Source organism: Ranitomeya imitator, chromosome 5 (genome assembly GCF_032444005.1).
Source record: "Ranitomeya imitator isolate aRanImi1 chromosome 5, aRanImi1.pri, whole genome shotgun sequence".
Lineage (NCBI taxonomy): Eukaryota > Metazoa > Chordata > Amphibia > Anura > Dendrobatidae > Ranitomeya > Ranitomeya imitator.
In genome coordinates, this window is record NC_091286.1 from 91,426,558 (window position 1) to 91,450,793 (window position 24,236).

Consider the following 24,236-nt stretch of genomic DNA (forward strand, 5'->3'; position numbering starts at 1 on the left):
TAGGCAGAAACCATCCCTTTAAGCTGAATGGTGGAGATTAAGCCACTAGAGTCACAATGTGATTTCTTTTTTTTCCTCTTAGGTGTCAGTGGAAATGTTGCACTGTTGTCCTTTTAAATGTTCAACAGATCAGGGACGGACATACCATTGGCGCAACTCATGCATCTCCACAAGTGTCCAATTAGCTTGTGGTCCCACTGTCATCTAAAAAGCAGCCAGATGGCTTTTAGATACCATCAATTAGATTGCACATTAGGACAGAAGTGAATACAGTTTCTAGCTTAGAACCATTCTTGGATTATTATAGAGAAATAATTAGGTGAGTTATGATGAGCCATGGGTTAAGAGGGGTCTACATACACTTGTTGCCCTAGGACCTAGTACCTTCAATGTCCGCTCTTGCAGCAGAGCACATATTGATTTACTATCTGACAAACTGTATATATATATACAGTATATATAGGGAGAGAGAGATGGACTAAGGTTTGTAGAGGCTCCTGAGCATAAAGTGCACCTGCTGCATAATGACAATGCACTACCTTCAATTCTGGTCCATATGAAAGAAACCTATGACAACATGAAATAGTTGAAGTGCCTGAAGTTTGATCAACATTTGTGGCCTCGCTCTTGTGACTTAAAGGTGGTTGCCCTCTTATTTGATCTCCAGAGTTGATGTACAAAGTACTGCGACTTTCTGCGTGAGTGGGAAAGTCATGAAGGAGAATATCACTATAATAAAAGAGACTGGCCTCTCTAACATTCACTTCAACCAGGGAGTAAAAATATTTTCACCCAGTGCTTGTTGACCCACATAAGATTTTGTTACCACCATTGCATATCAAGTTGGACCTAAAGAAGAACTTTGTAAAGGCAATGGATAAAAATGCAAAAACATTCACGTATCCCATTGATACGTTTCCAAGGTTGAGTGAAGCAAAGATAAAAGAAAGAGTGTCTTTATCAGACCTCAGATTCATAAGCTTCTTCAAGATGAGGAGTTTCTCCAGTTGTTTGAGTGTAAGGAAAAGGCTGCATGGGCAGCATTTGCATTAGTGGCAAATAATTTTTTGGGAAGCTGAAAAGCAGATAACTATGAAGAGTTGGTGGAAAATCTCAAAATATATTAAGATCTTTGCTACAACATTCCCTTAAAGATTAATTTTTACATTCATATCTATATTTTTTTTCCACCAAACTGCGGAGAAGTGAGCAACTAGCATGGTGAGAAAATTCAACAAGATTTTGCATCTACGGACAAAAGATATCAAGGAAAATGGAATTCATCAATGCTTGCAGATTACTTTTAGACAGATGTAAGAGATGATCCAATGCAGGAGTACAAGAGACAAGCAAAAAAGAGCAGCAACTGAATAAATAGCAAATTTTGTAGTGTAATTTATGTAACTGTTTATAATTAGTGTTGAGCGATACCGTCCGATATTTGAAAGTATCGGTATCGGATGGTATCGGCCGAAATCCGAAAAATATCGGATATCGCCGATACCGATATCCGATACCAATACAAGTCAATGGGACACAAATATCGGAAGGTATCCTGTAATGGATCCCAGGGTCTGAAGGAGCGGAAACTCTCCTTCAGGCCCTGGGATCCATATTCATGTGTAAAATAAAGAATACAAATAAAAAATATTGATATACTTACCCTCTGACGCGCCCTGGTTGTCACCGCTGCAACCGCCATGCTTTCGTTGCAAAGAATGAGCGCGTTAAGGGCCTTCGATGACGTCGTGGCTTGTGATTGGTCGCTGAGCAGTCATGTGACCGCTCACGCGACCAATCACAAGCCGCGACGTCATTGAAGGTCCTTTACGCGTTCATTCTTAGGAATGAGCGTGTTAATGACCTTCGATGATGTGGCGGCTTGTGATTGGTCTCGTGAGCGGTCACATGACCGCTCAGCGACTAATCACAAGCTGTGACGTCATCGAAGGCCCTTAACGCGCTCATTCTTTGCAATGAAAGCATGGCGGTTGCAGCGGTGACAACCAGGGCGCGTCAGAGGGTAAGTATATCAATATTTTTTATTTTTATTCTTTATTTTACACATGAATCTTAATCCCGATACCGATTCCCGATATTAGAAAAATATCGGAACTCATTATCTGAATTCTAATACCGGCTGATACCCGATACTTGCGGTATCGGAATGCTCAACACTATTTATAATGTGTTTATACGCAGTTTACTCATTTGAATGGTTGCTAAGTTTCCCCTAAATATAAATTTAAGAAAATTGGTATAACAAAATATTCTGCATCTTTATATTTGTAAAAAATAATAATAATTCAAAGTACTGAGAGTTTTTTTAAATCAAATAGATTTTAATTGATTTATAAAATGCAATAAACATTTAACAATAACACATGTGTTTTTCAATTCCCCCCTAGCATTAATCCCCCTTTACCCATCCCATCCCCCTTCATCCCCATCCCACCCCCCTTTCCCATTTAGACAGCTCACGTCCTTCTTTTAACATGTCTTGTAGCATTATATACTTTATAATATAATGTCCTTCACTATGAATTTATATACCATTATTTTATAGGCGAAACCTCCTCAGGCCTATTTTCCCTTCATCTCCTCCTAACCCAATTCCAACCAAGGCGTCCAGAATTTGACATACAGAACCATTTTCCCTCTTTTCTGATATACTCCCTTTTCTAAGGCTATTACCTTTCCCCCATACTTGATGTATTCTCCCCTCGAGGGAGGCTCCTCTTTCATCCAGTTTCTTGCTATGATCTTCCGAGCCATGTATAAATCTAGCGATTGCTATTTTCAATGTGTTATCTACAATTATCTCATCCACATATCCCAACACGCACACCACTGGTTCCATTAAAGTACTGAGAGTTTAATGAATTAATTACTTGTATATGCAGTAGTAAATGGAAAATTCTTTGATATCATAGAAACAAAAGCCAATAAAAAATTTCCATTGTCAGATTTGATTTCAGGAGGTCAAAATTATTAAGAAATAGCTCATTTCATAACTGGATCTGACAACTTTTGAAAATTTATAGGACTGTGTGATAAGTTTATTTTTATTCCATTGCTCCTCTTTGTCCCTGTTCCTGATTCAGCTTGCTTGATACATGTTGTTGATCTTGGACTTGTAAGAATGGAAAATTGATCAGCACCTCTGAAGATAGAGGTAAATGTAATGTCCTATTTTGATGCATTTTCAGTTGATGCATTATCAGTGCATTGTGAAAACTAATGCTAGCAATTAGTGGCTGTAGAGGCCAAATACACAAGAGTGCTTGTAGTTACAGCACAGTCAACATCAGCCAGACAGATAGTAAATTCTATTAGAACATGAATCCAGGAAGAGTGGCAGAAGCATTATCCTGGAAGTGAGTATGGCTTAGTGGGAAACTGGCAGAGGCCCAAAATGGGAGCATATATGGTAACAATGGTGTAGCAGAACTATTAGTAGTCCTGAGACTGTTGTAGGATGGACAAGTTCACCCTGTAACAGTGGTGGATTGTGAGGTGCTGACCTAGTGTGGAAGCTTTAGAGAAGGAATTCTATGTTTTGCCACATGACTTCAGCTGGTTTGCAGAAATTAATTAAGATATATTTTGCTAAAATGCATTTGTATGATTGTGAGATCATAATTAGGTGGAAATGTAAAGTGCTTCCATGTATAACCATGTCTAAAAAACTCTGTCAATGTCATATGTGAAAACCATGCAATTTGATGCTGTTTATTTGTTTTGTCTTTCAGACTTCAACTACCTCATTAAAAGACTTTCTTTTGTTAACTATAATGGCTGCCTTGTTCATCTTACTCACCATACTACATCAAAATCCATTGCCAGCGGCCTCGAAGGGAGAAGTATCGATAATGTGAGGGAAGATGTTGTCATCAGATCACATGCCACTGGTGTTTAGGGTTTCCAAATCACACCCAGCCAGACGAATCATTACAGACTGACTTAAACCTCTACTTGCCTGATAATCCTGCTCCTGGCTTCATCCACATGGTTCTAGTAACATAGTAACATAGTAACATAGTTAGTAAGGCCGAAAAAAGACATTTGTCCATCCAGTTCAGCCTATATTCCATCATAATAAATCCCCAGATCTACGTCCTTCTACAGAACCTAATAATTGTATGATACAATATTGTTCTGCTCCAGGAAGACATCCAGGCCTCTCTTGAACCCCTCGACTGAGTTCGCCATCACCACCTCCTCAGGCAAGCAATTCCAGATTCTCACTGCCCTAACAGTAAAGAATCCTCTTCTATGTTGGTGGAAAAACCTTCTCTCCTCCAGACGCAATGAATGCCCCCTTGTGCCCGTCACCTTCCTTGGTATAAACAGATCCTCAGCGAGATATTTGTATTGTCCCCTTATATACTTATACATGGTTATTAGATCGCCCCTCAGTCGTCTTTTTTCTAGACTAAATAATCCTAATTTCGCTAATCTATCTGGGTATTGTAGTTCTCCCATCCCCTTTATTAATTTTGTTGCCCTCCTTTGTACTCTCTCTAGTTCCATTATATCCTTCCTGAGCACCGGTGCCCAAAACTGGACACAGTACTCCATGTGCGGTCTAACTAGGGATTTCAGCTACCCTCCAGTCTGTGTGCCGACTTCTGGATTTTCTGGAGTATCCTCCCTTTTTACACTGTTATTCAGCAATCCTCCTCTTGGTTGATCTTCTGGCCATCAGCTATTATGTGGATGCAGCCCAGGTCATCCTGTTATAATTCCAGATATCTGATTAGAGGCTAAAGGGTGTAGGTCAGGGTTACTCTGGGACCTGCTAAGCAGAGTAGTTTGAGCAACGTCTGTCCGTTGAACTCCTATTAAGAGATACCAGGTTTAGACCTTTACAACACCACACATTTATATTTCATATACTCTGCACACTTTACACAAAGACACTACACGCACACTACATGCATTATATACCCATGACGCACAGCCTAAGTTTCACATACTACATAGATACTTACCAATTTTAATACTCCTTCTGCTACTCTGATTCTCTATAGTATTTTAATTCACAAGACTATTATAGTATTAAACAGACTGGACCGCAGGTACCGTCAAAGATTTCAAAATAGACTGGGGTTTCAAGATGCACGGTTTGGCCAAGGAAACAATGCATCAGATGAAAGACACGTCATGTTTACTTGCATTTAAAATTGGAAGATGTCCAGTCGTGCCATCTGCTCAGTACTGGCAGCAACCATTGAAACTTAGCTACACTCATCTACAGATGCAGACATAAAAACCACAAATCTTTCACATGGAAATAAGACCAAGCAACTTAATCATGCACACAAGCATAGGAACTGGGGTGAAGAGTCAAAATGGAAAAATTTGGCTGTAACAGAAGGCAGTTTGTTTGCCAAAAGGCTGAAGAGTGGTACAATAATCAATTTTAGCAGGCAACAGTGAACCATGATGGAGGTTTCTTGCAAGTTTGGAACTTTATATATAGAACAGAGTTGATGATTTGGTCACGATTATTGGTGCCCTTAATGCTATCAAATATAGGCAGATACATTTCCTTCATACAATACTATCAGAGAGGCATCTGATTGGCTCCACATTTATTACTCCAGCAGTATAATGACCTTAATCGTACATCCAGTGTCATTAAGAACTGTCTTCTGCACAAAGAAGAACACGGAGTCCTGAAGGTGATGACATGCCCCCACAGAGCCCTGATCTCAACATCATCCAGTCTGTATGGAATTACATAATTAAATGACAACACAGAAGGATTTGTGCAAGTCTACATATTAACATTATTTTTTTTTAGCACAGCTAAAAATATTTTTGTTCAAGTGTCTTTAGTTCCCACAGCTTAGACACCTAGTATAACCTAATGAATCTTGGCCGTGTGAGTACTGAAATAAAGACATATTTATAATACGATCTCCTTTTTGATTGTGTATTACGGAAGTCATGAGAATGCTGACTTTAGCAGAGTATAATGATCAATGGTGATCTTGTTGCTACATGTTTATGATTTTCTTAGATGCCACTCCACACACACCCGCATGGCAAATTAAAATAAAGGCACTTCATGGTGGGGTTAAGTCAAATATCTGTGATAATACTTTAAAGAACAGAGCACAGTGTGTCACAAAGAAGAAGGATAAAACATTATGCCAGAATGACTTTCAATACTTATTAAAAATTGAACAGTACTAGTCAAAGCATGCACTAGACAGTCAAAAACCGGAACATAATTTCATCCATAAAATAGCAAAAGATATTTGTAATCTACAAAATTGTCAAGAAAACAGCAGATGAGAAAATACATTTGAAATCAATTTTACAAAAATGTGCATTGTCCAAAATGTAGACTTTTTGTAATTTTATTCCACACAAATTTAGTAGAATCGTGGCCTTTGAACCACAAAAGGATAACAAAATGTTAAAAAAATTCATATACTCACCTCTCCAGTCCTGCCAGTCATCACCACCTGTCCTGTACTCAATGCATTTTTGCATTTTTTTTGCTGCATTTTTCGCATTGCTGGTGGTGAAAGCCTCTGGCATTAGTGGCCCAGCCAAGGCTTCCAGATTTGCTACACCTGAGAGGGTTCTGTGCATGGGCTTTCAAAGTTTGTAGACCACTCTGAAACAGATTACATTACTGCGGGTGCTGCAACCTTTGCAGGCACATTGTGAAACCCTCCTGGGCCTAGGAAACCTGTAAGCTTTGATGTGGGAACTGAGGCCTAGAAACAATGGTGGCCCCTTAATGAGTGGGGTTCCTGAGAAATTGCCCAGTTTGCTCCTCCTGCCCTCTAACACTGGCCCTGCATAACAGCCTGTCTCTAGTTCTGTTCTCTAAACTCCTGCAGTTAAGGGACCTTTGGTAACATCATGGTCACATGACTATGAAGTCACCAAAGATCCTTAAGCAGTATTGATCTCAGAATAAAACCGCCGGGGGCCCTGGGAGAATTCCCAGTTTGACTCTCTCTCCCTAAAACTGTCCATGACTGTAATTAGGGCCTATTTTTGGAGTAGGGCTTTTATTTTAAACATGCAAAAATCTTGTAAAATCATGCTCGGGCTCAGTTTTGGGATAGGTCTTAGTTTCTGCAAAACGCAATAGTATTTTAATTATGCTCTGGGGTCTAGAAAGGCTCAAGAGCATAATAAGGGACATTACATTTCTGGAGAATAACTTCTCTGTAAATTTTCTAAGAAAAACATGTGAAAAAGCTAATTTGAATTTTGCCCTGTATTGTCATATCTAAATATAATAGCCATTTATTCATTTTTAGTGAAGAATACTGAAGATTCTAGACATATTTAGGGAGTTAGAGATAAAATATTTGCTTAGTGACTGATCAATGTTGATGACTTATCCAGTTATACTTTATCAATATAATAAGACAGCCACAACTTAAGGGAATTTATGAGCTAATTGAAAACCACCGTTTTTTTAATAAGTTTAACCCCTTAACCTTCACTAATGTAAATGTGCATAATTTTTCAGTGTGTAGATTGGAGAAGCACTGAAGAAGCCTTTGTATTGCAACCGCCAGAATTGGCCAAATAGGCCTCAGTCACTTAATCCCTTTAAATACAACAGTCAAACGCAACAACATGATCTAGGTGGTTAGACAGAGGGACAGGGCACCCTGTGTCACCAATCGCTCCTTGACATGATCGTGGGGTGCTGATAAATTGCTTTGGCAGCCAAAGGCCTAACAATTTTCAATATTTAAAAATGTAAGCATTTTTTACTAAAGTGCAAAATGTAAAATTATAAAAAAGAAAAAGCACTTACCCTACTAAAATTATTTTCTAAATAATAAATTATGAATAAAGGACACATAATTGGTATAGCCATCGACATATCGGTAATTACTACTGATTCAAACTATTACATCATCACATTATTTTACCCATACAATGAATTGTGTAAAAAAAAAAGCAATGCCAGAATTGCTGTTTTTGATCATCCTGCCTATAGGGACTGTCAGCACAGAATAACTGTTCAGTAGCCAGTTTCCTACTCCACACTGATAAGGGGCAAATACCCCAAAACTGCTGTCTGTGGATGGATACCATGTTTTGGCATAGATGGTTTTCTTTTTCGGATGCTGCCCTTCCCATGGCTGTTCCTTCCCGGTGAAAGACCTGGCTATTTATTGCTTGCGTTGAGAAACACGTGATGGTGTCTCCGCGGCTTTTCTACATGCATTTGCATATTTCCCATAAGGGATGGGATTAGTGTTCTGGATCACTGCGTTGAGAAACACGTGATGGTGTCTCCGCGGTGTTGGATGTTTTAATCTCCCCAAGGTCATTCATCCTTATGTTTATAGTCCTTTTACTAGGCACTGCTCCTAATAGCCAGTTTCCTACTCCACACTGATGAGGGGCAAATACCCCGAAACAGCTGTCTGTGGATGGATACCATGTTTTGGCATAGGTGGTTTTACTTTTCGGATGCTGCCCTTCCCGTGGTTGTTCCTTCCCGGTGAAAAACCTGGCTATTTATTGCTTGCGTTGAGAAACACGTGATGGTGTCTCCGCGGCTTTTCTACATGCAACTGTTCAGTCTAAGTCCCGCAACATGGTGCTTCACAGCGTGACCAATCATTTAATTTCACCTTCCCACCTGCTTGTTTTCCCTCTATATCCACCCCCTCTTATTTGATTGACAGCTCATAGGCTTCGTAGAGCCAGAAAAGAGAGGAGATACATGGAAACTAAGCAGGTGGGAAAGTTTATATAAGACATTCTGTGCTGACAGAGTCCCTTATCTAAAGGCATAATAGAAATGATTAAAATCTCATATGAAATCATTAATTCATACCGCAAAGACAAAAGACCTTACAATGCTCAGTTGAAAGAAAGAAAAATAAAAAAAGTATACTTCTCAGAATTTAATAATGCAAAAAATATATATTTTTTTATTACAAATAAGAAAATTTGAGCTTTGATGACTATACAGTGGAGATACAGTATATTGAAAAAATATCTGCAGAAAATTTTGGAGCTATATAGAATAATAATAATAAAAAAGTATGCACTTTATACTTACCGCAGTTATTATTCTTATTATTTATTATTATAGCACCATTTATTAAATTAGTTAAAATATATATTGCTTTGCATGCCAATTTGAATCTCATAAACTACAACATAAAATCCTCTATTAATCACCTAGTTTGATTTTTTTAATAGCAATACTATAATTCTTTGGAAATAGTCTCATTCTCATAGGACCTCATTTATCAAAACCGAGAAACTTACCTAATGATCCATAGTCATAGTCATACTATTTGTCTGTAGTCAAGTGGCTATTATGATGGAGCTTCAATTTTCCAGATCATTTTAAGACTTAAATACTGATCTGTGATTGTTTTTTTTTGTTGCAAGAAATGATTGAAGGGGTGTGCTTATCTTATCCTTGTTTTATGAGTGCAATACTAGTACACCTCCATGCTTCCTGGGGGGCAGTGTTTTCCTAACAATTGACAGTTCAGGCCAGCAGCATGGTCACACCACTCATCTGTATGCACTTTGATGCTGCTAGCAAAGGCAGCTTTGCCTCTGTTGTAGGGGAGTAGCGCTGGGATATTGAAACTAGCCAGATCCAGTCATTCATTCAGCTTCAAAATGGCTCTTGTAAGCTATATGGCAAACAGTTTGTAAGTACATACTGTCTTGGAAACCGTCCACTCTCAAACTGTAGGGTGTCCAGTAACCCATGCGATGATCTGTAAACTATAGAAGTTAAAATCCTTCTATTCTTGCATAGCACTCAGAATAATTCCCTTTATTAAGATTTATCTCTAGTAGTCCAGATGATATATTGAATTACTTGCTATTTCTAACAAAATGATAACGTGTATCTGTGTATCTTTTCAGTGACATACAATAGCTCTCAAATTGATGATGATAGAATCTCAGCTTCTCAGTAAAGTATGAGATGTTCTGCAAGATGACTGTGGTGTAAAGCACAGGACCATCCATCTTTGCATGCATCAACATGTAAAACATGGTGACAGCCGAATAAAATCCAGCAAAGCTTCCCCATCAGCTCCACATCATGTTGCAATTCAATTAGTCATGATCAGAGGGTGGCATTATTATTCATATATAACTGATTGTTTCCAGAGTAAACACCACCAGGATGAGGTCTGTGATCCGGTCTGTGCCCTTAGGCTTGGACACAATAGGAAATACTGCAAAGCTCCTGGTTTAAGACTCTGCCTCAGAATTCTGATCTCGTTTTGTAAAGCTCACACTCAGCTTTTGCGGTTTTCTTTAACCCTTAGAGAAAAGTGTTAGCCTATACATAAGAAGAAAGCATCAGATGTCATTTCTTCCTCTTTCATAAATATGGCATGTAGATGAATAATTAATAACAGTGACTTAAGCCTCTTCACGCCTTTAAGAACGTAATATGTGAAATTATTCTTCTAGAATAAAGTTATGCTGAAAAAGTTAAGACAAAGAAGTGATCACCTAGGATGTCATTATATGAGGTTGCATAGATCTTTGGATCCGACAGAGGAACAAAATATTTCAGCTTCATAAGAGGAGAACAGAACATTCACACGTTGAGTATATGGTCAGTATTTTACATCAGTATTTGTAAGCCAAAACCACGAGTGGAATATTCAGAGTAAAAGTATAATAAAAACAAGTCACCACTTCTGCATATATCACCCACTCCCGGTTTTGACTTATAAATACTGATGTAAAATACTGACCAAATACTGAACGTGTGAATGTGGCCTATACTCTCCGAGTTCAACTCTTATTTAGGCCACATGCACATGCTGAGTATTCGGTCATTATTTTACATCAGTATTTGTAGCCAAAATCAGCATTGGAAAATCATAGGACAAGTGTAATAGAAACACGTCACCACTTCTGCATTTTTCAACCACTCTTGGTTTTGTCTTACTAATGACAAATACTAAAAGTGTGAAGTGACCTAAGACTGACTTTTGACATGTAGGTGTTAAAAAACATTGATGAAAAAGTATTGACAAATTTATTATAAGGTGCATGTCTCCTATTACAGGCTTGTGTGTGCCAAAATCTGTGGCATTGTCTGACTGTATTATTAATACCGTATATACTCGAGTATAAGCTGACCCAAATATAAGCCGACCCCCCTAATTTTGCCACAAAAAACTGGGAAAACTTATTGACTCAAGTATAAGCCTAGGGTAGGAAATGCAGCAGCTACCGGTAAATTTCAAAAATAAAAATAGATGCTCCATACCGTTCATTATTGCCCCATAGATGCTCCATATACAACTGTGCTATATAGAATGCTCTGCACCATTCATTATGGCCCCATAGATGCTTCACATAAAGCTGTGCCATATAGAATGCTCTGCACCGTTCATTATGGCCCCATAGATGCTCCTTATAAAGCTGTGCCCCATATCTATTGCTCTGCACCATTGATTATGGCCCCATAGATGCTCCTTATAAAGCTGTGCCCCATATAGTATGCTCTGCACCGTTGATTATGGCCCCATAGATGCTCCATAGAAAGCTGTGCCATATATTTATTGCTCTGCACCGTTGATTATGGCCCCATAGATGCTCCTTATAAAGCTGTGCCCCATATATATTGCTCTGCACCGTTGATTATGGCCCCATAGATGCTCCTTATAAAGCTGTGCCATATAGAATGCTGCTGGTGCTGCAATAAAAAAAAATCACATACTCACCTCTCTTCGCTCAGGACGCCAGCGTTTTCAATATTTACCTGCTCCTCGTGCGGCTCCGTCTCCAGCACTGACGCTCAGCAGAGGGCGCGCACTGACTACGTCACAGCGCCCTCTAACCTGAGCGTCACTGCTAGAGGACACTGGAGACGGAGCCGCACCGGAGTGAGGAGCAGGTAAATATCGCGCAGCGCTGCGCTCCCCGTATACTTACCTGCTCCTGGCGCGGTCCCTGCAGTCCCTGCTTCCCCGGCGCTGCAGCTTCTTCCTGTAATTGAGCGGTCACAGTTACCGATCATTTACAGCAATGAATATGCGGCTCCTCCCCTATGGGAGGTGGAGCCGCCTATTCATTTCTGTAATGAGCGGTGCCATGTGACCACTCAGTACAGGAAGAATCTGCAGCGCCGGGAGAAGCAGGGACCGCGCTGCAGCAGGTAAGTATAACTACACAGCCACCGCTCCCCATCCCCTGCCGACCTCCCGGTATATGACTCGAGTATAAGCCGAGAGGGGGACTTTCAGCCCAAAAAATGGGCTGAAAATCTTGGCTTATACTCGAGTATATACGGTAAATCTGTCTAAAAGTTGTAGGTCACATCCATTTGAAGTGAACCAGACTTACATTTTAAAAATCAGAAGTAGCAAGAAAAGCTGCAAATTTTTACAAAAATGTCATGCATTATCATTGGCTATTTTGGAGCTCAGTTTTTACCAAAACTGGTGGACCCTGATGAATTCATGTATTGCAGTCTCTTTTATGTCAGATAAAACACAAAACAATGTCACAAAAAGGGCTTAATGTTTGTCATTTCCTTATTTGCCTTAATGATCTTAAATTGATATTCCAATGAGAGTCATTTATGGAAGCTATGATATTGACTAGCAAGCTACGATGTTTCATTAGAGAACATTGGAAGGAATTGGGTATATCTTTACCAGAACTATTCTTTTCCATCTCTTTTTGGCCACTGAAGATGAAATTCCACTTCCTGCCATTCAGATGAAAGATTTCTGGATTGCTCACGCCTGCTAGTATAACAGCTGCTTATACAGAGTAACTGATCATGATGGGAGAGTCAGAAGAGTCCTGATTGGTCCGATATGACATCTACAGTATGTTCTCCAACAGGCCATAAGTAATTTAGCATAGCATGAGTATTTGTTATATGGTTCCATAACTCCTATATTAGACCTCATTTAGTTTTTTTGTACGAGAATAAAGGATCAATTTTTTATCTAAATTTCATTAATTTTTGCTCAACGTGTTTGTTTTTACGATCAGTTTTGCATCAATTTGTATTGTTCACCAAAAAATGAAGGTTTTCAAACTTCTCTTACCCATTAGACAGTGAAAAACAGACAGCAATTAGATACAGTATAGATGGGTGATACAGTGGGGAAAATAAGTATTTGATAAACTGACGATTTTGCAAGTTTTCTCACCTACAAAGAATATAGTGGTCTGTAATTTTTATTATAGGTACTCTTTAACTGTGAGAGACAAAATCTTAAATAAAATCCAGAAAATCACATTGTATAATTTTTACATAATTGATTAGAATTTTTTTTGCATCAAATAAGTATTTGATACAATAGAAAAACAGAACTTAAGATTTGGCACATAAACCTTTGCTTGCAATTACAGAGGTCAGACTTTCCTGTAATTCTTGACCAAGTTTGTTCACACTGCAGCAGAGATTTTGGCCCATTTTTCCATACAGATCTTCTGCAAATATTTCAGGTTTCAGTAAAGGGCTTAGTGCTTGGTCAGAGAGCTAACATACAATAACAAAAAGACGTTGGTTGCTGGACATGCATGAATTGGCCAAATTATGTGCTAAGCGTATCATTTTTTCCTAGTATCCCGAAGCAGTATTGCTATTCATATTTCATATGTTTCACATTGATATGTTTTACCACTACAGAGTGCAACTTTTTTGTTTATTGTATACGGAGGTAGCTGCTCGCAGTTTGCACCTGTTCACATTAGCTTTGAAATGCCAGTCAGTCTTTTTGTCATTGCATATTATCTCACTGACCGAGCACTCCACCCTCCTGCATGCGGTGGACTTTAATTGCAACAGGGTCCTACCTACCTATAAAATCAGACTTGGAAGAGAGATATTCACATCTACCTAGGAATTCAGACTTCAGTCTTAGTGAGGTATTAACCCTATTGTTTATTGTATATGGAGGTAGCTGCTCCAAGTTTGCACCTGTTAACATTAGCTTAAAAGTGTCAGTCAGTCTTTTTTTCTTTTCGGTTTCAGGGCTGTCACTGGGCAACATTGAGTTTCAGCTCCATCCAAAGATTTTCTTTTGGGTTCAGGTCTGGAGACTGGCTAGTCCACTCCAGGACCTTGAAATGTTTTTTTTTACAGAGGCACTCCTTAGTTGCCCTGGCTTTCAGGTCATTGTCATGCTGGTAGACCAAGTCACAACCCTTCGTCAATACTTTTATTGAGGGAAGGCAGTTGCTGGTGTTATGAAAGGTAATTCAGTACCATAATGGACATAGAGGTCAGCGCACATACAGTGACCTGGCAATAACCCAAAAAACAAGAACGAGCTCTGAGACGTGGGAACTCTGTTGACCGCAATCCCTAATCCTCTCCAACCACACTAAAGGCAGCCGTGGATTGCGCCTAATGCTCCCTATGCAACTCGGCACGGCCTGAGAAACTAGCTAGCCTGAAGATAGAAAATAAGCCTACCTCGCCTCAGAGAAATACCCCAAAGGAAAAGGCAGCCCCCACATATAATGACTGTGAGTAAAGATGAAAAGACAAACGTAGAGATGAAATAGATTTAGCAAAGTGAGGCCCAACTTTCTGAACAGAGCGAGGATAGGAAAGGTAACTTTGCGGTCAACACAAAAACCTACAAAAACCACGCAAAGGGGGCAAAAAGACCCTCCGTACCGAACTAACGGCACGGAGGTACACCCTCTGCGTCCCAGAGCTTCCAGCAAGCAGTAAAAAACAAATTGACAAGCTGGACAGAAAAAAACAGCAAACAAATAGCAAAGAGGAACTTAGCTATGCAGAGCAGCAGGCCACAGGAACGATCCAGGAGGAAACAGGTCCAATACTAGAACATTGACTGGAGGCCAGGATCAAAGCACTAGGTGGAGTTAAATAGAGCAGCACCTAATGACTTCACCACATTACCTGAGGAAGGAAACTCAGAAGCCGCAGTACCACTTTCCTCCACCAACGGAAGCTCACAGAGAGAACCAGCTGAAGTACCACTTGTGACCACAGGAGGGAGCTCTGCCACAGAATTCACAACAGTACCCCCCTTCTTGAGGAGGGGTCACCGAACCCTCACCAGAGCTCCCAGGACGACCAGGATGAGCCATATGAAAGGCACGAACAAGATCGGGAGCATGGACATCAGAGGCAAAGACCCAGGAATTATCTTCCTGAGCATAACCCTTCCACTTAACCAGATACTGGAGTTTCCGCCTTGAAACATGAGAATCCAAAATCTTCTCCACAATATACTCCAACTCCCCCTCCACCAAAACCGGGGCAGGAGGATCAACAGATGGAACCATAGGTGCCACGTATCTCCGCAACAATGACCTATGGAATACGTTATGTATGGAAAAAGAATCTGAAAGGGTCAGACGAAAAGACACAGGATTAAGAACCTCAGAAATCCTATACGGACCAATAAAACGAGGTTTAAACTTAGGAGAGGAAACCTTCATAGGAATATGACGAGAAGATAACCAAACCAAGTCCCCAACCCGAAGTCGGGGACCCACAAAGCGTCTGCGATTAGCGAAATGTTGAGCCTTCTCCTGGGACAAAGTCAAATTGTCCACTACATGAGTCCAAATCTGCTGCAACCTGTCCACCACAGTATCCACCCCAGGACAGTCCGAAGACTCAACCTGCCCTGAAGAGAAACGAGGATGGAACCCAGAGTTGCAGAAAAACGGTGAAACCAAGGTAGCCGAGCTGGCCCGATTATTAAGGGCGAACTCAGCCAAAGGCAAAAAGGACACCCAGTCATCCTGATCAGCAGAAACAAAGCATCTCAGATATGTTTCCAAGGTCTGATTGGTTCGTTCGGTCTGGCCATTAGTCTGAGGATGGAAAGCCGAGGAAAAAGACAAGTCAATGCCCATCCTACCACAAAAGGCTCGCCAAAACCTCGAAACAAACTGGGAACCTCTGTCAGAAATGATATTCTCTGGAATGCCATGTAAACGAACCACATGCTGGAAAAACAATGGCACCAAATCAGAGGAGGAAGGCAATTTAGACAAGGGTACCAAATGGACCATCTTAGAGAAGCGATCACAGACCACCCAAATGACTGACATCTTTTGAGAGACGGGAAGATCTGAAATAAAATCCATAGAGATATGTGTCCAAGGCCTCTTCGGGACCAGCAAGGGTAAAAGCAACCCACTGGCATGAGAACAGCAGGGCTTAGCCCGAGCACAAATCCCACAGGACTGCACAAAAGTATGCACATCCCGCGACAGAGATGGCCACCAAAAGGATCTAGCCACTAACTCTCTGGTACCAAAGATTCCAGGATGACCAGCCAACACCGAACAATGAACCTCAGAGATAACTTTATTCGTCCACCTATCAGGGACAAACAGTTTCTCCGCTGGGCAACGATCAGGTTTATTAGCCTGAAATTTTTGCAGCACCCGCCGCAAATCAGGGGAGATGGCAGACACAATTACTCCCTCTTTGAGGATACCCACCGGCTCAGATACACCCGGAGAGTCGGGCACAAAACTCCTAGACAGAGCATCCGCCTTCACATTTTTAGAGCCCGGAAGGTATGAAATCACAAAGTCAAAACGGGCAAAAAACAACGACCAACGAGCTTGTCAAGGATTCAACCGCTTGGCGGACTCGAGATAAGTCAAGTTCTTATGATCAGTCAAGACCACCACGCGATGCTTAGCTCCTTCAAGCCAATGACGCCACTCCTCGAATGCCCACTTCATGGCCAGCAACTCTCGATTGCCCACATCATAATTTCGCTCAGCAGGCGAAAACTTCCTGGAAAAGAAGGCGCATGGTTTCATCACCGAGCAATCAGAACTTCTCTGCGACAAAACATCCCCTGCTCCAATCTCAGAAGCATCAACCTCAACCTGGAACGGAAGCTAAACATCTGGTTGACACAACACAGGGGCAGAAGAAAAACGACGCTTCAACTCTTGAAAAGCTTCCACCGCAGCAGAAGACCAATTGATCAAATCAGCACCTTTCTTGGTCAAATCGGTCAATGGTTTAGCAATACTAGAAAAATTGCAGATGAAGCGACGATAAAAATTAGCAAAGCCCAGGAACTTTTGCAGACTTTTCAGAGATGTCGGCTGAGTCCAATTATGGATGGCTTGGACCTTAACAGGGTCCATCTCGATAGTAGAAGGGGAAAAGATGAACCCCAAAAATGAAACCTTCTGAACACCAAAGAGACACTTTGATCCCTTCACAAACAAAGAATTAGCACGCAGGACCTGAAACACCGTTCTGACCTGCTTCACATGAGACTCCCAATCATCCGAGAAGATCAAAATGTCATCTAAGTACACAATCAGGAATTTATCCAGGTACTCTCGGAAGATGTCATGCATAAAGGACTGAAACACTGATGGAGCATTGGCAAGTCCGAATGGCATTACTAGATACTCAAAATGGCCCTCGGGCGTATTAAATGCAGTTTTCCACTCATCGCCTCGCTTAATACGCACAAGATTATACGCACCACGAAGATCTATCTTGGTGAACCAACTAGCCCCCTTAATCCGAGCAAACAAATCAGATAACAATGGCAAGGGGTACTGAAATTTAACCGTGATCTTATTTAGAAGGCGGTAATCTATACAAGGTCTCAGTGAACCATCCTTCTTGGCTACAAAAAAGAACCCTGCTCCTAATGGCGACGATGACGGGCGAATATGCCCCTTCTCCAAAGACTCCTTCACATAACTCCGCATAGCGGCGTGCTCAGGCACAGATAAATTAAACAGTCGACCTTTTGGGAATTTACTACCAGGAATCAAATCGATAGCACAATCACAATCCCTATGCGGAGGTAGGGTATCGGACTTGGGCTCATCAAATAAATCCCGGTAATCAGACAAGAACTCAGGAACCTCAGAAGGGGTGGATGACGAAATAGTCAGAAATGGGACATCACCATGTACCCCCTGACAACCCCAGCTGGACACAGACATGGATTTCCAATCTAATACTGGATTATGGATTTGTAGCCATGGCAACCCCAACACGACCACATCATGCAGATTATGCAACACCAGAAAGCGAATAACCTCCTGATGTGCAGGAGCCATGCACATGGTCAGCTGGGTCCAGTACTGAGGCTTATTCTTGGCCAAAGGCGTAGCATCAATTCCTCTCAATGGAATAGGACACTGCAAGGGCTCCAAGAAAAACCCACAACGCCTAGCATACTCCAAGTCCATCAAATTCAGAGCAGCACCTGAGTCCACAAATGCCATGACAGAATACGATGACAAAGAGCAGATCAAGGTAACAGACAGAAGAAATTTTGACTGTACCATACCAATGGTGGCAGACCTAGCGAACCGCTTAGTGCGCTTAGGACAATCAGAGATAGCATGAGTGGAATCACCACAGTAGAAACACAGCCCATTCAGACGTCTGTGTTCTTGCCGTTCAACTCTGGTCAAAGTCCTATCGCACTGCATAGGCTCAGGTTTAAGCTCAGGTAATACCGCCAAATGGTGCACAGATTTACGCTCGCGCAAGCGTCGACCGATCTGAATGGCCAAAGACATAGACTCATTCAGACCAGCAGGCATAGGAAATCCCACCATGACATCCTTAAGGGCTTCAGAGAGACCTTTTCTGAAAATAGCTGCGAGCGCACCTTCATTCCACTGAGTGAGTACGGACCACTTTCTAAATTTCTGACAATATACCTCTATATCATCCTGACCCTGACACAGAGCCAGCAAATTCTTCTCTGCCTGATCCACAGAATTAGGCTCATCGTACAGCAATTCGAGCGCCAGGAAAAACGCATCAATATTACTTAATGCAGGATCTCCTGACGCAAGAGAAAACGCCCAGTCCTGAGGGTCGCCACGCAAAAAAGAAATAACGATCCTAACTTGTTGAACTGGGTCACCAGAGGAGCGAGGTTTCAAAGCCAGGTTCTAACATAGAATTCTGAACCACAAAGTGTTGAATACTTTGTACTCTTGCCGTGAGCTGATCCACACATGAAGACAGACCTTTAATGTCCATTGCTACACCTGTGTCCTGAACCACCCAAATGTCTAGGGGAAAAAAAAAGGCAAAACACAGTGCAAAGAAAAAAAAATGGTCTCAGAACTTCTTTTTTCCCTCTATTGAGAATCATTAGTACTTTTGGCCTCCAGTACTGTTATGAAAGGTAATTCAGTACCATAATGGACATAGAGGTCAGCGCACATACAGTGACCTGGCAATAACCCAAAAAACAAGAACGAGCTCTGAGACGTGGGAACTCTGTTGACCGCAATCCCTAATCCTCTCCAACCACACTAAAGGCAGCCGTGGATTGCGCCTAACGCTCCCTATGCAACTCGGCACGGCCTGAGAAACTAGCTAGCCTGAAGATAGAAAATAAGCCTACCTTGCCTCAGAGAAATACCCCAAAGGAAAAGGCAGCCCCCACATATAATGACTGTGAGTAAAGATGAAAAGACAAACGTAGAGATGAAATAGATTTAGCAAAGTGAGGCCCAACTTTCTGAACAGAGCGAGGATAGGAAAGGTAACTTTGCGGTCAACACAAAAACCTACAAAAACCACGCAAAGGGGGCAAAAAGACCCTCCGTATCGAACTAACAGCACGGAGGTACACCCTCTGCGTCCCAGAGCTTCCAGCAAGCAGTAAAAAACAAATTGACAAGCTGGACAGAAAAAAACAGCAAACAAATAGCAAAGAGGAACTTAGCTATGCAGAGCAGCAGGCCACAGGAACGATCCAGGAGGAAACAGGTCCAATACTAGAACATTGACTGGAGGCCAGGATCAAAGCACTAGGTGGAGTTAAATAGAGCAGCACCTAACGACTTCACCACATCACCTGAGGAAGGAAACTCAGAAGCCGCAGTACCACTTTCCTCCACCAACGGAAGCTCACAGAGAGAACCAGCCGAAGTACCACTTGTGACCACAGGAGGGAGCTCTGCCACAGAATTCACAACATGCTGGCCAAAATCATGCGCTACATAACCCTATCCATCCTCCCTTCAATAAGGTGCAGTTGTCCTGTCCAATTTGCAGAAAAACATCCACAAACAATGATGTTTCTTCCACCATGCTTCATGGTTGGGATGGAGTTCTTGGGATTATACAGACTCTTATTATTCCTCTAAACACGGTGAATCGAGTTGATACCAAAAAGTTCTATTTTGGTCTCATCTGACCACATATCCTTCTCCCATGACTTTTCTGGCTCATTCAGATGGTCATTGGCAAACTTTAAACATGCCTAGCTATGTGCTGATGAGAGCAGGGGGACCTTTTGTGCCCTGTAGTTTAAAGCTGATTCCTAAGTTTTCTCAGAATCATCAATAACCCATGTGAAGAGATCTTGCACGGAGCCCAGACCGAGGAACATTGACTGTCATCTTGGGTTTCCTCTATTTTCTAATAATTGTGCCAACAGTTGTTGCCTTTGCCTGTGCTGCTTGCCTATTGTCCTGTAGCCCATCCCAGCTTTGTGCAGGTCTACAGTTTTGTCCCTGGATTCTTTAGACAGCTCTTTTGTCTTGGCCATGGTGGAGAGGTTGGAGTGTGTGTGATTGATTGAGTGTATAGACAGGTGTCTTTTATATAGGTAACAAGTTTAAACAGGTGCAATTAATACAGGTAATGAATGCAGAGTGGGAAGGCTTCTTAAAGAAAAACTAACAGATCTGTGAGAGCCAGAGTTCTTGCTTGTTGGTTGGTGATCAAATACTTATTTCATGCATTAAAATGCAATTCAATTATTTCAAAATCATACAATGTGATTTTCTGGCTATAACAAGTACGATAAACACAGACATCTGAATGAGACCTTGTACTATTATTGTAATAAAAATATTTTGCCCTACAAAAACAGATCTGTCTTCCTCAAAGATATAACATTAAAATAATTTTAAAGCCATATGTTTTTCTCTCTAAATGTAGCAGTGTAGTCTCTTTTTCCCTTGCTACTATGGGTTAATATTTGTATATAAAGATGTTATCTATATGAATGTCAAAGAGCCATTTGCACATTTCATGTTGACTTATTTTAAAATGCATAGAAACCTTTGCACACTGAAACACTCAAGCATGGGTAGACATTAGAATGAAGGCGACTAGGCCTCTCAAACAGATTTATACAGTTTAATGCAAACAAAACCCGCTAAGAGTAACAACAGTTCGGAAGTGAAATGTGGAAAAAGTTAATGTGTACAATTAGGTTTATTTGTAATCCTAAATAATAAAACTTGAAGCAGTTCATTGAGTTGGAAATTATTGGAATGGAACCTCCAGAACCCTTGTCCTAGACTTTCGTTGTCCTGGGTTAAAGGTTTCTTTTGCTGCCCTTGTTCCTTAGCTAAATAACCTTCCAAGTTTAGGGGGCATTGTTTGTGTCCTACTGACATTCAGCACCTGGGATATAAAGCCCAGTTGCCCATATACCCATCTATTCGGTAGAACATAGCAGCTATTAGCTTAGTTGTACTAGGCTTTGAAATAGATGTACTATAGATGTCAAATCTCCTATAATATTCAACTGGAATCGAGGATTGACTGCCACCAAAAATTCACCCATAAAAAATCTTCACCTTTTAGCACCATGTCAATTTTAGGTTCAACATTCAGTGATGTTATCAATTTCAATATATCCTAATAACTGTTGGATATTACTTTGTTATAGAGAGTGTCAAATTCCTGTATACAGAAGGTTAAGCTATATATTTCCATTTAACTAATGTATATGGAAGAGTCCAGATCTTCTCGAATGTCTTCTGATATCAATTGAGCATGTTGGGTTTCAACGAAAGGCCAATAATTTATTCGCCCTGGAGATAAACCTCAGGTACTTAATATTGTTGTTGTGGAGACTTATTCCTCTTTCTTTATTGCTTGGCTGAGGGTACTTATATACAGGGGAGTTTGGAACAATAATTGTTGGCCAACAACTACAGAAGATATATGGGTAGCTTAAACTTTTTGGCTCTTTACATTTTTGGGTTTCTGAGTATGTATAAGGCGTTGGTCATTAATTGTAATTGCCCTTAGAATACTAGATTCTAGAACACGAGTAATATAAACCTCTGAAATTAGATGAAGGTACTGATAGCTTAATCCATTTAGGCATTAGTATACTTTGAAATAGGGTTGAGCGAAACGGATCGGATAATTTCAAAAATTGACGACTTTTGGCAAAGTCGGGTTTCGTGAAACCCAACCCTAGTGTGGGATCAGCCATGAGGTCTGCGATCTTCGCGCCAAAGTCGCATTTTGTATGACGCTTTCAGCGCCATTTCTCATCCAATGAAGGTGGACGCAGAGTGTGGGCAGCGTGATGACATAGGTCTTGGTCCCCACCATCTTAGAGAAGGGCATTACAGTGATTGGCTTGCTTTCTGCGGCATCACCGGGGCTATAAAGGGGCATGCACGCCGACCGCCATCTTACTTCTGCCGATCTTAGCATAGGGAGAGGTTGCTGCAGCTTCATCAGAAGAAGGGATATAGTTAGGGAGGGAAGATTAATCCCGAAACTGCTTGTGCTGTAGCGATTTCCACTGCCCAACACCACCTTTTGTTTGCAGGGACAGTGGAGTTTTTTTTTGTGTGCATCAGCGCTGTAGCTTAATAGGCTTCCCTATAAGGCTCCCTGGTAGCTGCATTCCTGTTTGTATGCCGTTGTGCAAACCAACTGCTTTTTTAAAAGCAAAAATCCTGTTGCTCCTTTTTGCACAATTCTCTTGTTTCTTTGTCCACACTTTTGTGTGCAGCAGTCCTTTTTATTGCTGCCATACTTGTCCTTTGATCATTGTAGGGAGATTGAAATTGTACTACTGCCCTTGTATTTTTTGATATATCTGCCAGCCACGTTGTGCCACTTACATTGTGTAGTGTAATACACAGGGCCTGTTTTTTGCTGCAGTCTCCCCCCAAAAAAGTGAGATTTAAATTGCCAACAAGCTTCTATACATCAGTTCTGTTTGTCGTATATCTGCCAGCCACGTTGTGCCACTTACATTGTGTAGTGTAATACACAGGGCCTGTTTTTTGCTGCAGTCTCCCCCCCAAAAAGTGAGATTTAAATTGCCAACAAGCTTCTATACGTCAGTTCTGTTTGTCGTATATCTGCCAGCCACGTTGTGCCACTTACATTGTGTAGTGTAATACACAGGGCCTGTTTTTGGCTGCAGTCTCCCCCCCAAAAAAGTGAGATTTAAATTGACAAGAAGTTTCTCCACGTCAGTTCTGTTTGTCGTATATCTGCCAGCCACGTTGTGCCTCTTACATTGTGTAGTGTAATACACAGGGCCTTTTTTTTCGGCAGTCACCCCCCAAAAAAAGTGAGATTTAAATTGCCAACAAGCTTCTATACATCAGTTCTGTTTGTCGTATATCTGCCAGCCACATTGTGCCACTTACATTGTGTAGTGTAATACACAGGGCCTGTTTTTTTCCGCAGTCTCCCCCCAAAAAAGGGAGATTTAAATTGCCAACAAGTTTATATACACCTTCTACCTTGGTTTACAGTAACATATAATGGTTGTTATTTTGGTTAGCTTTTCCCCCAAAATTAGGAAGTCTGGTGGAAGAAGCCGTGGGCGGTCGTTGCCAGCTGGTACTGATGGTGGTGGTGTTGGGTGGTGGTGGAGCATCTGGTGGTAGTGGGAAAAGCAAAATAGCACATAAGGCTGGAGGTGTTGAGTCAGCGTCATCATCTGGCTACACAAGGTCTCGAAGGCTCCCTTATCTGGGAGTAGGAAAACAGCTTTTAAAGCTGGAGCAGCAGGAAAAAGTTTTGGCTTTCCTTGCTGACTCAGCCTCTAGCTCTTTCGCCTCCTCTTCCAAAACTTCAAAATATAAAAGCAGCGAGTCGTCAGTGGATGCTCCCGGTCAGGACCAAGTCCCTTCCTTGGGTCCTTCACCCAAACCAAAATTGAAGGATCGGCAGGCGACACTATAGTTTACTCCATGGAGCTCTTTACACATACCGTGCCAGGGTTAGAAAGGGAAATAGTTAACAGCCCATTACAAGATGAATCGGACATGGAGTTCACAGATGCACAGCCACAGCTAGATTATTATGCTGTTCCATTGACTCAGATCACTACATTGCCCTCGCAGTGTACTGAGCCAGAATCTGACCCTGATGAGACTATGGTGCCCCATCCCGAATGCTATAGCACCTTACACGGTGACACAGAGGAAGGTGCACATGACATTGAAGAGGAGGTGATAGATGACCCAGTTGTTGACCCCGATTGGCAGCC